The sequence below is a fragment of the Ctenopharyngodon idella genome, chromosome 12 (assembly GCF_019924925.1).
Source record: "Ctenopharyngodon idella isolate HZGC_01 chromosome 12, HZGC01, whole genome shotgun sequence".
Taxonomy (NCBI): domain Eukaryota; kingdom Metazoa; phylum Chordata; class Actinopteri; order Cypriniformes; family Xenocyprididae; genus Ctenopharyngodon; species Ctenopharyngodon idella.
Genome location: NC_067231.1, coordinates 21,922,176 through 21,937,710, shown reverse-complemented (window position 1 = coordinate 21,937,710; position 15,535 = coordinate 21,922,176).

Below are 15,535 nucleotides of genomic sequence, written 5' to 3'. Positions count from 1 at the left end.
GAGATCATTTTAAATTCAATTTTCAATCTAGCCAATAGCAGGGCTATTTTGTCCACAAAAACTACAGTCATCAGGTCCTAGTCTGATTGCAGCTATAAAATGCATCGACAGGCAATGGATTCAGAGTTTGTCCTGCCCATTAAAAAGCACTGGGGTAAAATGCTGATGATGTGTGCCGCACTTGTGATGGCTCTTTATCTGGATGGGCCATCAGATGCTGCTGGGAAGGAGGGGGTGTTTACTCAGCAGCCACACACTCTTTCTGTGCACTCAACTGAACAGACCACTTTCTTTCGCTTTTAAAGCGCTTTTAAGGTGTCATCCGAGAGTGCTTTTCTTTTAAGCCAGTTAAGCTAACACTAACTCAGTGTGTCACAAACCATAGTTTCACTGTGACAATGTGTGAGAGAGAAACTGCGACAATGTGAGTGATCTAACAGTTGTTACTATTATTGACAAATTTTGTTTACTTTTTCATAATTATTATTTTTAATAAATTGTTACCTCAAATATTTTTGCTAACTGCTAATTTCTGATTTAGTTGTTGTACAATTATTTTATTTTACACAATTTTATTTGTTAATATTACTATAGTTTACTATTGTTATTTTAAATTTTATGTTACCTATTGCCAATATAACACTTAAAGGCCCAGTATGTAATTTTTGCCACTAGAGGTCGCATATTTCAAACAATAACAAAGGCGTAGCTTGATGACGCTGTGGAGTGTGGAATCATGGGAGTTGTCATCTTCACCTCCATTGCTGATGGAAATCAATCCGACGGGACTCACAAATCATGTTCATGGATGAGGTAATGATATAAAGTTTTATAACCGTTATGCCGTTTATAACCGTTAATACCCACACGTCACTTAATTTTTGTCGAATTAAATGGTGGGGTAACGACAGAACCTGCTGCAAATGATAACGAATAACTGTGGTCCATGACAACTGTGCGAAACAACAACAGAGTGGCGTGCTAGACGCTATAACTATCACTACTGCATTTTTTTATGAGACTCATTGTGTTACCACGGTTTCTACAGCAGTAAAAGTGGAAATCGAGGATAACGCAGACATGATGCCATTGACAGGCGATGAGACGCAATGAGGAGGGACGTTACACTGGTTAAAATTGTTAATTTCTCTGGATTTAAACATTATTGGAAACATTTGGGATAGTGTAAGTACACAAGTGAGCAAAATATATAACACTGTGCTAGTGGCTTTTGAATGTTTTAATGCAAAAATCTTCCATATTGTGCCTTCAAGAGAATTGTCATTTTTGAGCCATGGACTCCCTTGAGAGTTACTCATTTGTTTTAATAGCAGTTTTCAATTTAAGAATAAAATATGGCCAACATGACTTTTGCAAAAATTGCATATACTGCTTGACTAATTGGACAGTTAAGATGTTATGCAACTTCTTAGCAATTATGGTGCTACAAAATCACGTCTGTGTGCAATTTATCATGTCGAACAAAGTGTGAAAGGAATGTGAACCACAGACCTTATTTTACTCATAAATCGAAAAACTGCTATTCTAAAAACCCATTAGAAATTCCCAAAGGAACCCATGGTAAATTAGCCTTTCCAGTTGGCCAAAAAAATTGATATTATGACTGAATAGCAATATAAAGCACTAAATTATAAAATTAAAACTTGAGAGAGATAGAGACAGAAGAAAAAAATATTTTAAAAAGGAGAATAAATAAATACATTTTTGGTCATAGTCATAGTGGAGAGCTCATACTCATCCAACGTTATGGTCCAACAGATTTACTTGGCTCTTGGACTTGGCTCTGTACTAGCCTCTCAAATTAGATTTTCAGCGTAAGTCCTGGAGCTCTGCCATCGAACCACTAGCAGGAACGAGGAGCAAATATTACATAAGGAAGAAAAAAAAGAAATGACAAGATTTTTGTCTACTTTTCTGATTCTGCCTTTTGCCGCCTTGATGAAGATATGCAAAGTGATTTATAAAGCTTTTATGAGCAAGCCAAGACCACAGAAGGAAAATAAGCCATAAAAAAGGATTACGAAGCTCCAAGTAATTAACACAGGCTACGAGGAAAGCTCAGAGCCAAGCAAAATCCAAAATCAGAGAGAAATACCCTGGAAAAGAAGTGTAGTTTGGCTGGGGCGAGTATGAGATTCAGCAGCCAGATATCACTGGCTCGGACAGAGATTCTAAATCCACTGTGCATTTGTGGCCATGTGGCTTCTTATCTCCGTGCCTCGCCAGGTCATCATTGTAAATAAGAGTTGGTTCCTAATTAATTAGGCAGTTGGAATGGAGGTTAAATACTATAGATAAACTGAAAGGCAGATGTAGTGTCCACTGATCCTGGATACGAGATCAAATAGACATTTAGCAGATGCTTTTAACCAAAATGACTTAAAATACACATCACAGGGAGAATCACTTGGCACAACCTAGGGTTGAAATGATAGACCCTCTTAAAATAACAATTTAAAGTCATCATTTACTCACCGACATGTCATTCCAATCCTGTATGACTTACTTTCTTCTGCGGAACACAAAAGATTCATATTCATGCTGCACTTTTCCATTAAAGTGAAAGAGAAATGCAAAAAGAACAGAAAAGCAACATAAAAGCTCCATAAAATGGTTCATGTACCATATTCACAGTATACTGAAGTCATATGATAGCTGTGCGTGAGGAACAGACCAACAAGTTTAAAAAAAAAAAAAAAAAACTGTAGCTTTTAAATCTCATTCATATTCAAGCATATTCGGAAGCAACTTTAAATATGTGGCGGGGTGGAAACCGTGATAATTTTTTTTCAGGATACTTTGATGAATAGAAAATTCAAAAGAATAGCATTTATTTAAAAACTGAAATATTTTGTAACATAAATGTCTCACTTTTGATCAACTTAGGCCACGTTCACACTGTCAGTTTTGGGATTGACAACCACATTTACTTACAGGTGTGAGTCTCAAAATGTCCCGTTCACACAGCAACTTACAGTAGCGTCTGGAACACTGTATGAACGTGCAGCGAGAGTCAAGCCCGTAGTAGTATGTATTACTAGTAACCATAACGACAGTGACCAACGTAATATTAAAGATGGCGACGTCCATAAAACTGAAAAGTCTCATCACATTTGACATGATAAGAGACTAATTGAACCGCGAGTTTTTTATCCATTCAAACCGACAGCAACATCAATGTAAACACGCGCTAGCCGGAGTCTTTAACCGTTGCACTCGCGTGTCAAGTCCTTTGCGACATGTCGGGCATTACACAGCATTTGAATTTCGAAAAGAAACACAAAACTGACGGGAGCTGCTCCGGTGGAGAACAGTGACTGGATCTAACACCTTAAGATGACGCACAGCTCATATCTCCCTCTCTGTAAGTACTGAAAGTGAAACCACACACAAAACACCTTAGCAGAGCGGCTCTCACGCACTGTATCACGTGACAGACGACTAGTTGCCCAGTGCGGTTCCGTTCACACAGCGCGAATATTCCGAGAATGCGGTTGTGAGTCCTGAAAATTTACGGGTGTGAGTTCGGTTATAGAATGCGGTTGTGAGTCCTGAAAATTTACGGGTGTGAGTTTGGTTATAGAATGCGGTTGTCACTCCCGTAAATAACCGTACTGTGTGTGAACGTAACCATATTAAGGACTCAAATACAGGACTGACAACCGTATTCTGCTGCTGTGTGAACGTGGCCTTAATGTGCTCTTGCTGAAGTATTAATTTCTAAACCTTTGAACAGAAGAACTGTACATTCTGCTTGTTTTATGACTGTGACATAATCAGTACTTAGGACTTTTGGATAGACAGAAATTTTAATCACAAAGTAAATAACATTTTTCCCCTGATTAGTAAAGTGTTTCAGTAAAACCAAACAATTTCGGTTAACCCACCCGCACATAAACACAGATCAGATCAACAGTCACTGCACATGTTGACTCAAAGGTCTTTTTCGATTTAAGTGTATGATTCTTGCTGCAGTGAAAGTCAAATACAAGTCAAAAGTTTGGCTAACTTAAGCATTGGTAGCTCTACAGACACACTCAATCTTCAATAATTGATATAAAAAAAATGTATCTTAAGGTGAAGCGCATCTGTAAATCCCAAAGTTATTTTTTTTTCAATTCCATACCTCAAAACACATAAACTAAAACTTTTGGAAAGCTTAAACCATTCAAATGCATTTGATCCAAACTTTCACAGTCAATATCCATTGGGCCCAGGCTCACTCAGAACATTTTTTTTTAAAAACGTGTGCTCTATTCTGTGTATTTGTTCGCCATATGCATTATTTTGTTTGCTGATTCCCCTCCAGTCATCTGAGATTACCCAACTTTTCATCTCGTTTTCTCTCGCTAGTTCTCTCTCTGACACAGGGGTCTGCTTTTCTGTTAGACCCGTCCTCCTTGTGCTCTGCTTGACAGGCCGTGTTGTCTGTAAGTGACCTCTTTTGCCTCTGCACTTCATTGCCAAACTTGTTCTATGAAACTCTCCATCTCTCTAAGGCTTTACCGCTGCCATGGAGAGACAGAGGGGGGAAAAGCAGAGTAAAATAACAGGAGGAGAGAGAGCTAAAAGCTCAGTGCGAAAGGAAGCAAAATGGTCCGGCTGTACCCATTTTCCATCACTCTGCAGCTATATAACAGTCATTACCTTCCCAAGCCTCTCTTGGAGACAAGCTAAGCACTTTTCAAAAAAGAGAGGACAATTTGTGCTCGCTGTAGTGGCTCACCTGTCTACAGCTAGTCCTTGAAGTCCTTCACTGGTGTGCTACCATCTGTTTTCAGAGGCTGGTGAGCGCCATCAATTCCCAATTTGCTCTGAGAAAATGCAACTGAGAGGACTCGAGCTGCCGTAGAAGGTCTGTCAGCCCATCGTGGTGTGCTTATATTCACTGTCCTGAGAAAGTTTTAATGAAGTGAATAGTTATTGTGGGAAAAGGATCAAATGCAACAAACTTGCTTGTTAAGTCTGTCTTCAGGGAGTGAATAAAATTATCTCATGCATTAATTGAAATCAATGTACTGACGGTAATGAGTCTGTAGTGAATTGCATCATGAGTCTCATACCTTCTCACTCTGGTGGGTAATGCAATTTCCTGTCTGGTTCTTTACAGAAGAAAACAGACGCATAAATTAAGTCATAAACCAGGAAAAATAGAGCAACATGATCTGTCTATATAAGCAATTTTCTATTTCAAAATGCACTAACCTCAAATTCCAGGTACTTTCTCATAAATGTGTGTCTGAAGGATTGTGATGCCACTATGAGGCCAGAAGATGGCAGTCTTGTCTGTGCAAGTCTTCACTGATGCTTCACTTTCAAACCACTCTTCAGATGTCTGCTTAATATTTCTCATCTCAGATCCCTCATACTCACTTTTGTCCTCTGAGCTTTCCAGAAAGCCTGAAATGGTCTATATCAATACATGGTCAGGCGGTGAAATACACTGAAGCCCACTTACTCCATGTACATGAACATACACAGCACACTATACCTTTGTTCTCAGTTTATTCTCTGCTCACTATCAAAAACAGTGAAGTCTCAGTGCTGTCAAACCCAGTCAGAATCAAACTCTCATGAAGATAGATGAGATGGTATTTGATCCTAGATGTGGTTCAGACATGCACATTCTCTGCTAGTCTCAGGAGACACCATAAACATGAGCTTCCAGTGAAGGTATACTGTGCAGATTTGCATGGGATTAATAGCAGTAGACAGCTGTGTAAACGCCTCTTGCATGTCGCACAATTATTTCAAACATCTTTAATATGAAAAATGCAAGCAATTTCAAACACACTCAATACATAACTATGTGCGTTTAAGGTAACCATTGAATCTAAATACAATAAGTGACAGGTTCAATCAGGTCGAATTCCCCTCAGTATGTCTTCAGGTTTGGCTGAAACCCCTCGAATAAGTAAGCCTATAAAAACAGCCATGCCACTAGATGCATATTCTGTGTCTGAGGGCCACAAGCAATATCAATTTTTAATCTGACGCACACTTTGAATATGTTGAGGCGTATTTATTAGCATATGCCAATATATAATAAATAATCCACCTCTGAAGCCTGCTGGTAACATGAATTTTTAATTGAGAATGTACCTAAATGTACTGCTGCAAATTCTTATGAGATTAATTTTTATATTGGATTATTAGACATTAAAGGCTGAACTCCTGCTTGCCTTTTTCCCTGGGATTGGATGAGGAAAATCTCTATTCCACACTGCATAACGACACCTAATGAAAATAGTCGACATCTCTGCTGTTAGTATGTGAAACTATCAAAGCCGTAGTCAAAATGCTTTCCTTCTGAGGGCTGTGCTATTTGTTTGTTAAGTGCAGAAATCTTTTACATGGCATGTGGGTGGTCAGGATGGGATGCTCTATTTATTTACTCTACCCAGTGGTTTTTCATTTCACTTAATCAGGTCTATTTGGAATACTAATTTGTTTTTAAGAAGGATCTGACAGCTTAGTTGCTATTCACAGTTATCTGGTGCAGATGTTGTCGGGTGAACCTTCATGCAGCGGTGAGCAGCTTTTTGTATCTCTGCCGACAGGACTAGGAGGGTAGAAGTAGACGAGATTGTGGACCAAAGTGACCTTTGACCTCTTTTATGGTTGCAACCCGATTCTGACTCTGCGCTCCCTCTTCTCAGCACAAATAAACATTAACAGCATCTCCTCTGAGAGCACTTCTACAGAGAGAAAAGTTTTTCGGCACTGACAATAATTACATTTGGCAAAGAAAAGAACTCCTCCGGTTCCCTCAATCAGATTTTTACATTCCACAGCCCTGTTGCTGAAGTCAACAAATATTTACATTAAAAAACCATTAGAGGTCCCCTTTGTCTCTTGACAAGATCTCTCCGAGGTGCATTTGGCCAGTTTTCCTGCCCGCATGATTCCCTTTTAATTGCGGACGATTAGAGTCCGGAGACTTTGGGGAGCGCGGGGCGACCGTCCTGTGACTGTAGGACCATTAAACCTTTATTGGACGCTTTTGCTCCATGGTCATGCCCATGTGCGGAGGGACAGCTAGTACACAACAGGGAAGTGTTAAAGGGGGCCTCCCTTTTTTTTAATGCACCTTTTATGGGTGTTCAAACAGCAGAATAGGCTCTTGTAATGTGCTTCCCACCCAGATGCCAGCGCTTTGTCCTGTCCCACTGGCCCCTCCCCACCTTACATACTTCATTAATTGCTCCACTAAAGACTTATCACATTGGCGCTCGTTTCCGTTCGTCTCGGTCGTGAAAAGTGGCCCCCTCCTCTCAGATTGGGAAGCTCGTGCGTCCCTCTTTTTCTCTGTCCCGCAGCAGATGCTACTGTTCTGCCTTACTGGTGAAGGCTTCCAACTTAATTAACACTAAATAATGAAGTGGATAAACATGCCATGCGAGCACATGCACTCAGCACTCAATCCTGTGTGGTGGCTCTGCACATTGCCTGACGCCCACGCTCTACAGGAAGATATCAATGACTGTACCAGTCCAATGAGTCACCAACCTGAAACCATTCAAGCAATTTCATTAATTAACAAGAGAGCAACTGAGTCAGCGTGCTGAGTGAATCACTGAAGCCCTTGCTCTCTTAGACCGTATTACAGCTGGATTTTGAAAGTTTTGCCCAATGTGCGATATTGATATCTGCTGTTTGTGTGGCATGAAAAAACGCTTGATGAATATTTGTTTTGTATTCAGTCTAGCTCACAATATAATAGCTCAGGAGTTGGGGATTAGGCCAGGATTAGGCCTTAGTTAAATTAGGACATTTAAGTAGCTTTTATAAACGTACCCTAGACAAAAACATTACTGGTGTGCATCTTGAGACAAAACAATGGCACTGACATATTTTAAGATATGTCAGTACAAGTTACTTTCAGTTAAAACGGCTCAAACATGAATTTTTACTCTAGGACTAGCTTAAGCCTTGTCTGTGAAACCAGGGGAAAAAGTAATAAAAACAAAACTTCTGATGTATAATATAGTTATATTTTCATGATAATTAAGTACATTACTATAATGAAAAAAATGATATACTATTATTAATTGTGTATTAAGTGTTTAACATAAACATTTAAACATATTAAGTGTTTAAACATAATTCTAGTATTTGTTGTACTCACTTTAATTTATGCTAATTTAAAGTGTATTATAGTAATAAGAATCAACACTGATAATGGGAATTTCATAAAATTAAAAAAAAAAAAAAAAAAAAAAAAAATCCAAACATGATGGTAATGAGAACTGGTCATTACTGTGAAAATTACCCAAACTTATCTTATCTGACTTAAACTTATCTGAAATGTAAAAAAAAAAGTTTTTTAGAATCCTAAAAAAATTAATGAATGAATAAATAAATATATAAAAAATCAGTCTTTATGCAAAATATAATTTCTTGATTTTGGGGTCAAATGTGATGTGGACATTTGTGTGATTCACCCACATATATGATCCAACACACCCCACTGCTGCCACTTTAAACCCAGATGCGAAAATGTCACACAATGAAAGCTCATTTAGAGGAAATGAATATATCCTCTGGTTCTGAGGCCTCTAATCACTCATGTATAAATGACTCTGTGCCACAAGCCAAGCACAGAAACAAGGAGTTGAGAAAAGGGGGTGGTTAATGTCAAAGATGGAGAGGTGGGGGTCTATCAGTGTGTCTTCTTCACCATCTCTCCCTTATGCCTTGTTGTGTGGGCCTGCAAAACACTTTGACAAACACTTCATCACCACCCGCCCCCCTTCCTCCCCTCATATGTTCATGTAAAAAAGTAAAGATGAGCCGCTTTCATATGTCTGGTGCAGACACATGGGTGATTATGTGCTAATGTTCCTCATCCCTGTGCTTTTGTTTTTTCCTCTTTCCAGCAGGATGAATAACGAGCGAGGCTGGCTGTGACGGCATGGAGAACGTGGTCCACCAGGAGCATGTGTAATTCTTAAAGTCCATTGTCAAGACTCACCGATGTGGGCTGAGACGTGTGGCTGCTCTGTTCTGCTGGGATGGACACTTTCTCCTTCTGCCTGGCTAATTAATGGAGCGACACTTTCATTTTCTGTCAAACAACCATTGCAAACTGATTCTGGGCTTCTCTGTGTGCTTAAAGGACAGAAATCTCGGTCAATGTTCCCTGCCTTGGACAAACACGCACATCTCTATGCACATTCAGTGGAACGGGCATCAGGACGAGTTTCTTGTCTTTCCTTCAGGGGCATTTTGTTTGAAGAGGCAGTGCTTATTGTAGATAAGAAGATGTAAGTATGCAGATATCAAAATAATAGACAGTATAATATAGAGCTCCAAAAACATGGCATAAAATTGATTAAAGTGAAGGCAAAGTCAGGTGAGAGGACTCAGTGCCTCCACAGCACATCAGCCATGACTGGCTGACTGTATGAAACCAGTTTGGAAATTGGCCTGAATGGGTTAAACTGGTAAATGATTGGACTAGAAAGTAACTCACCTACTAAAATCATCAAATAAGAATGAACTTACTTAAAATGATGATCTGTGAGGTTTTTGCAAACACTGGGCTTGGGTAAATTAACGGTTATTGACAATCAAACGGTCAATAATTAGTAGTTGAATAAAAGATATATGAAATTTTCTTTCCATTGTATTATCTTAATTATTATTTGTAAAGCAATGTAAAAATGTTTAAAAACAAACTTGATGAGATTTTCATGCAACTTGAATTTAATAAAAGGCACAATATGTAAGATTTTTGGATTAAAATATCCAAAAACTACGGAGCCCCACACGACATGCAGGAAAAAAAGTAAACCGTGTGCATGATTTAATAATTCTTTCCCTCGATTTGCTAAGTCGTGCGCACAATTTATTATTTCGTTCCCTCAATTTATAAATCGTGCACACATTATATTTTAATCGTGCACACATTATATATTTTGTTGATTTGTGTACTTACATTATCCTAAATGTTTCCAAGAATGTTTAAATCCAGAGAAATAAGCAATTTTATCCAGGACACGGACCGTATCTGTGCGTCGCCTATCAATCATACCCGCGTTACCCTTGGTTTCCGGTTTTATTTTGTAGAAATCATAGAAACACCAAAGGCGCTTTAATATATTATGTGTTTTAATAGACAGGTGAGCAACTGTTTGGATGGATACATTCATCGACACAAAACTAATCATGTTATATAGCTCAACACAGTAAGTCTTATTGTTTAAATCTCGTTTTCTTGATTTACAGCGAGTACCATGTTTTACCATGCCTAATATCGATCTAGCTTATTGCAGTGTGCATTAAGCATCTCATAGTAGCTGTCGAGTGAACGCAGAGTAGCACTATAACAACTTTCAACACACAAAATGTATCTAATATGATAAAACAGCGCTGCTTTACCCCACATACGCTTGACCGGAAGAAGCGAAAGCGGCGCCTGCGGCATAATAAAAGTTCTGCTGCTCTCGAGACGCGTGTCGCGCTTGTCTCTCATTAGCAATCGCTCCAGCGGCCTCGTTTCTGCTCGCACAGCACTCGGCCCTGCTCTGCTTCATACTACAGTGATGTTAATAATCTCATCCATGAACATGATTTCTGCCCGAGTCCCATCCCGGTTGGCTGTAGACGTGAAGACAACAGCTTTATTGTGCTTTTAATATAAGCACAGTAAGTATTATACTGATGACTTGTTGATTGTGTTTATATATTCAACAAACCATATCTATCGAAAATCTGTTCACTATAAAAACCTGATAACACAAGATGTAAATAGAACTTGAACCTGGAAACTGAATTAAAATCTGACTAAAAAACCCAAACAAAGGGTTTGCTCACTCATTTCAGAAGTCCACCGTCTGCCACTGCTTTGCTGCCCTCCACCCCTCCAGACCACTCAAGGCAGAAGAAGCATAGAGCTCCTGAGCCTGAGTGATTTCAACATATAAACTTGACACCGGTCATGATAAACTCCCATAATAAAGCTAGAGGAAGGGTATCACTGGGCTGCTCGTCACCATAGTTACAATATTCCAGCACAATTACAGCTCCCTCTGTGTCTCTCCCTCTATTTTATGTGATCTCTTTAAACAGCAGTAAGGAAGAGAAAAACCCTCCATGGACCTTCAGGCATTTAAAAAAAAAAAAAAAATCGAATGGAAGAAAGAAGGAGAGAGCAAAAAGAGTAGAGAGAGAGAGAGGGTGCAGGGATAATTCTACATTACATATTATTATTCTTTTTTTATAATCCATTTTATTCAGTGAACATCTAAATTTGTGCAATTAATGTCCTATTGTCTTTTCATCATTCACTTCAGATTCTGTTAAACATGACTAGTACTTCATGGCCTGGGTAATGATGTTACTCTAACAGTCATGCCGACAAAGCGTTCTTCAAATGAACCGAAATGAGTGGGTGAGCAAAAGAGAGCGAGAGAAAAAAAAAGAAAGGAAAGAATAAAGTGAAAGAGAAGGAGACAGAGGCCAGTACAGAGATAATAACAATAACGTAACAAACCCAGCCTGGCGTTATTACGATTGTTTAAGCTTCCATTTTAAACAGGCAGTGCCGTAAGCCAGCTGTAGCTAGATTGAGTGCGACTCAGACAGATGATCTACCTTAAACACGACTATTCCTCACAGCCAGGAGTAAACACAGCTAATACTTACAGGTCCTGACAACAAAAAAGACAAATCTTTACTGCTTCAAGGGATAGTTCACCCAAAAATGAAAAGTCTGTCATCATTTACTCACCTTCATGTCATCCCAAACCACAAAAAGGAGACTTTCTGAATAATATTTTTGTGCTTTTTCATGCAATTGCAATGAATGGTGACTGAGGTTTCAAAAAATATGCAAAAGCAACATAAAATTGCTCCATATATTAAGCACTATAAAAATAAGTGTTTTATATGATAGGTTTGTGATGAAAATATTTTTTTTTTTTGGAAAGAAATTAATACTTTTATTCAGCAAGGATGCATTAATTTGATCAAAAGTGACAGTAAAGACATTTTTAATGTTACAAAAGATTCTATTTCAAATAAATGCTGTTCTTTTGAACTTTCTATTCATCAAAGAATCCTGAAAAAAAATGTACACATAAATGTTTCTTGAGCAGCAAATCAGCATATTAGAATGATTTCTGAAGGATCATGTGACACTGAAGACTGGAGTAATGATGCTGAAAATTCAGCTTTGCTATCACATTTTAAAATATATTCAAATAGAAATGTTATTTTACAGTTATTTTAAATTGTAATAATATTTTAAACATATAACTGTACTTTGAGTATTTGTAATCAAATAAACACAGCCTTGGTGAGCATAAGAGACTTCTTTTAAAAACATTAAGATCCCAGACTTTTGAACGGCAGTATATATATATATATACACATGGCACACGATACTGATAATATCACAATACAAATGTACAATTTTATGATAATCAATATATTGCTAGACAATCCTATCATGATACATCACAATATCTAACTATGAAAACAAAATGCCTGTGAAAAGGTTAATTGCAGGTTTTCCAGACTTCGACTTAAATGTGTCTGGTGCATCTATTATTTTACTCGCACTGCTGTCCGCCATCCCATTAAAAACTTCTTTTTCTTTGGCTAGTGAAAGGTGCAATGTGTAAAATTTGGGAGGATCTATTGACAAAAATGCAATATAATATACATAACTATGTTTTCAGTAGTGTATAAAGACCTTACATAATGAACCGTTATGTTCTTATTACATTAGAAGGAGCCATGTATATCTACATACACCGCTCCATGTCAAGTTGTCATTTTGCGTCGGCATGTTTCTACAGCAGCCCTAAATGGACAAGCACAGAGCGAGAAGCAACAACACTATGTTGTTGTTCTTCTAAATCATTTGTGTTTTTAGAGGCAGCTTGTATCGTCACTACGTTGAATACACACGAAGAGTCTGGTTTATTAGAAGCAGAGACCGTTCTTTGTTAGAAGAAGAAACCTCATTGCTTGACTGGCTAACGTACTCTCTGCTGTCTCAGATGACGACATCTTTGACTTGTGTCGGCCAGACGGCCACCGTAGCTTCTCGATTTTGCTTCGAATGTGAGGGGTGAGCTGCCGTTGGTTGCAGTTCGCAACCTCACCGCTAGATGCCGCTAAAATCTACACACTGCACCTTTAACTTATGTTCACATTTCCCTCATTCATGTGTTGAGCACCTCCTCGAGGAATCATGAAGTAGTGACGCTGGGAGCAGGGAAATCTATTTAGAACGCCTTATTTTTATTAATTAAAATATCGATATTTGGTTCCAGCGTATCAATTCGAGGACAACGATATATTGCCCTATCAATATTTTGTCCCACCCCTAATATATATGTATATATGTGAGATTGAAAATAAAATGAATGAGTCTATGCAAAGTGCTATCTGCGTCAATGTGTATTTTATTTAACTCAAGTTTTATTTTTTATTTTATTTATATTCCATTTCAAATACATTATTTAGAGTCTCAAAAGGATGTCTCTAACTAGATGTTGACACTTATATTATATATTTATGGTGCTTTTAGATTTATATAGTCATGCAGGTTTGGAACATGAGGGTGACACATTTTTGGGTAAACTTTTCCTTTACAAACACAAATCCATGGCTGGCCCCTCAAATCAAAAACACACTATGTATACACATTTCCAGTAGTATGCGCAGATACACTGGGACTGTCTGAGGAGACATTTTTTGCTCGGTTCAACCCATTTCTCATTAAGCAGACTGAATGTATCAAAGGGGGAGAATTCACATGAGGGTTAAAGTGAAATGAAAGCAGGCAATACTACTCCTCTGTCACTCTTTTTTCCCCCCACCATCTCTCTGTTTCTGGTCTGTGCTGAAAGCTAGCAGTAGATCAGCAGTGTTGCTGTGGTTTGTTTGCGGCGGGATTTGGAGACCTGTAGACAGAGCACACACTGGGGAGCAAGCGTGTGTTTGCTCTTGTGTCTGGAAATCTGTGTGTGTGTGTGTAATGCTGGACAATGCAGTTGTGATGGCAGATTAGTGAAGTCTGAGCCCAGAGGTGGGCAGACAAAAGCTGACCTGCGTTTAATGAGATCTTCCAGCAACGGAGCAAACGCCAGGCAGAAAGTGTGTGTGTGTATCTGTGTTTGTGCTTGTTTGTTTGATGACTGAATGCTCCCTCTTGCTCTCGTCAAGCCCTTAGTAAATATTTACTCTCATTTGAGTCTGTAATCTCATCCTTGTCTGTGAGCAGAGTCTACTTCCCCTCCTGATACACTTCATCTCTAATATTCCCCCTTTGATATTTCTTTATTTCTGTGGTTTTGCTTTGCCAGACCTCACTAAGACTGCTGTTTCATGGTTCTTGTCAAGCTGCCAGGTAAAAGTGAGAAATGAAAATCACATGAGGAAATTCTCAGATTCAACAGTGATGACAAAAGCTCAGAAATAGTAGCACCATCATGTGTGCAGATATTTTGAACTGGTCTTTTTTTTTTTGTTTCATAGTTTCAGCCAAAAATATAAATTCTGTTCTCACTGTTCCAAACTTGTATGACTTACTTTCTTTCAGTGGAATGGAGAGATTCTGATTTAAAGAACATGCTAGTCACCTCTTTCCTATGCAATTACAATAAATGGGAGCTTTTAAGCTTCAAAAAGGGTGCAAAAGAACCATAAAAGTATCATAATATCACAAAGTTGTGATTAAAAAAAACAAAACTTATGCCTTTTTTACATATGATCTTCCCCTCTAGTGAGGTTTTTTTTTTTTTTTTTAATTTTTATTATTAATTTACATATATAGCTACAATGTAGTTACAAAAGAGGAAAACAACAGAAGCCTACAAAATTAGCTAAGTTATTAAGGCCCGGTTTCACAGACAGGGTTTAGCCTAAGCCAGGATTAGGCCTTATTTCAATTAGGGGATTTAAGTAGCTTTTATAAACATACCCTAGAAAAAAAACGTTACTAGTGCGCATCTGGAGACAAAACAATGGCACTGGCATATTTTAAGATATGTCAGTGCAAGTTGCTTTTAGTTAAAACGGCTCAAACATGTATTTTAGTCTGGGACTAGTTTAAGCCTTGTCTGTGAAACCAGGGGTATGAGACATCAAAATGTATTAAGTAAGTAGGCCTACATTGTTTTAATTTCTGTGTACTTTCCATGTCGTTAAAGCAGAAGCAATATATGAAAGGAAAATAAATGTACTATCATTCCAGTCATTTACCTCGTGTTGCTCCAAACCGAAATGACCTCTTCATGTGAATTACAAGGGATAACGGATGGTGTGATTGTAACTGTCAAGCACCAAAACGCACATAAAAGTAGCTCAAATGATTCGTGAGTTATATTCCAATTCTTCTTAAGTCATTCGAATTGCTTTGTTTAAAAAACAGACTGAAATTTAAGTCGTAAAACGTTCACTCAAAATCGTGTTCGAGTCTGCCGCGTTGTGAGAACGTCAGTTTGTTTACATGAGACGCAGACACCAGTTAGGTGATTATGGCTTGTCGGACATAGCA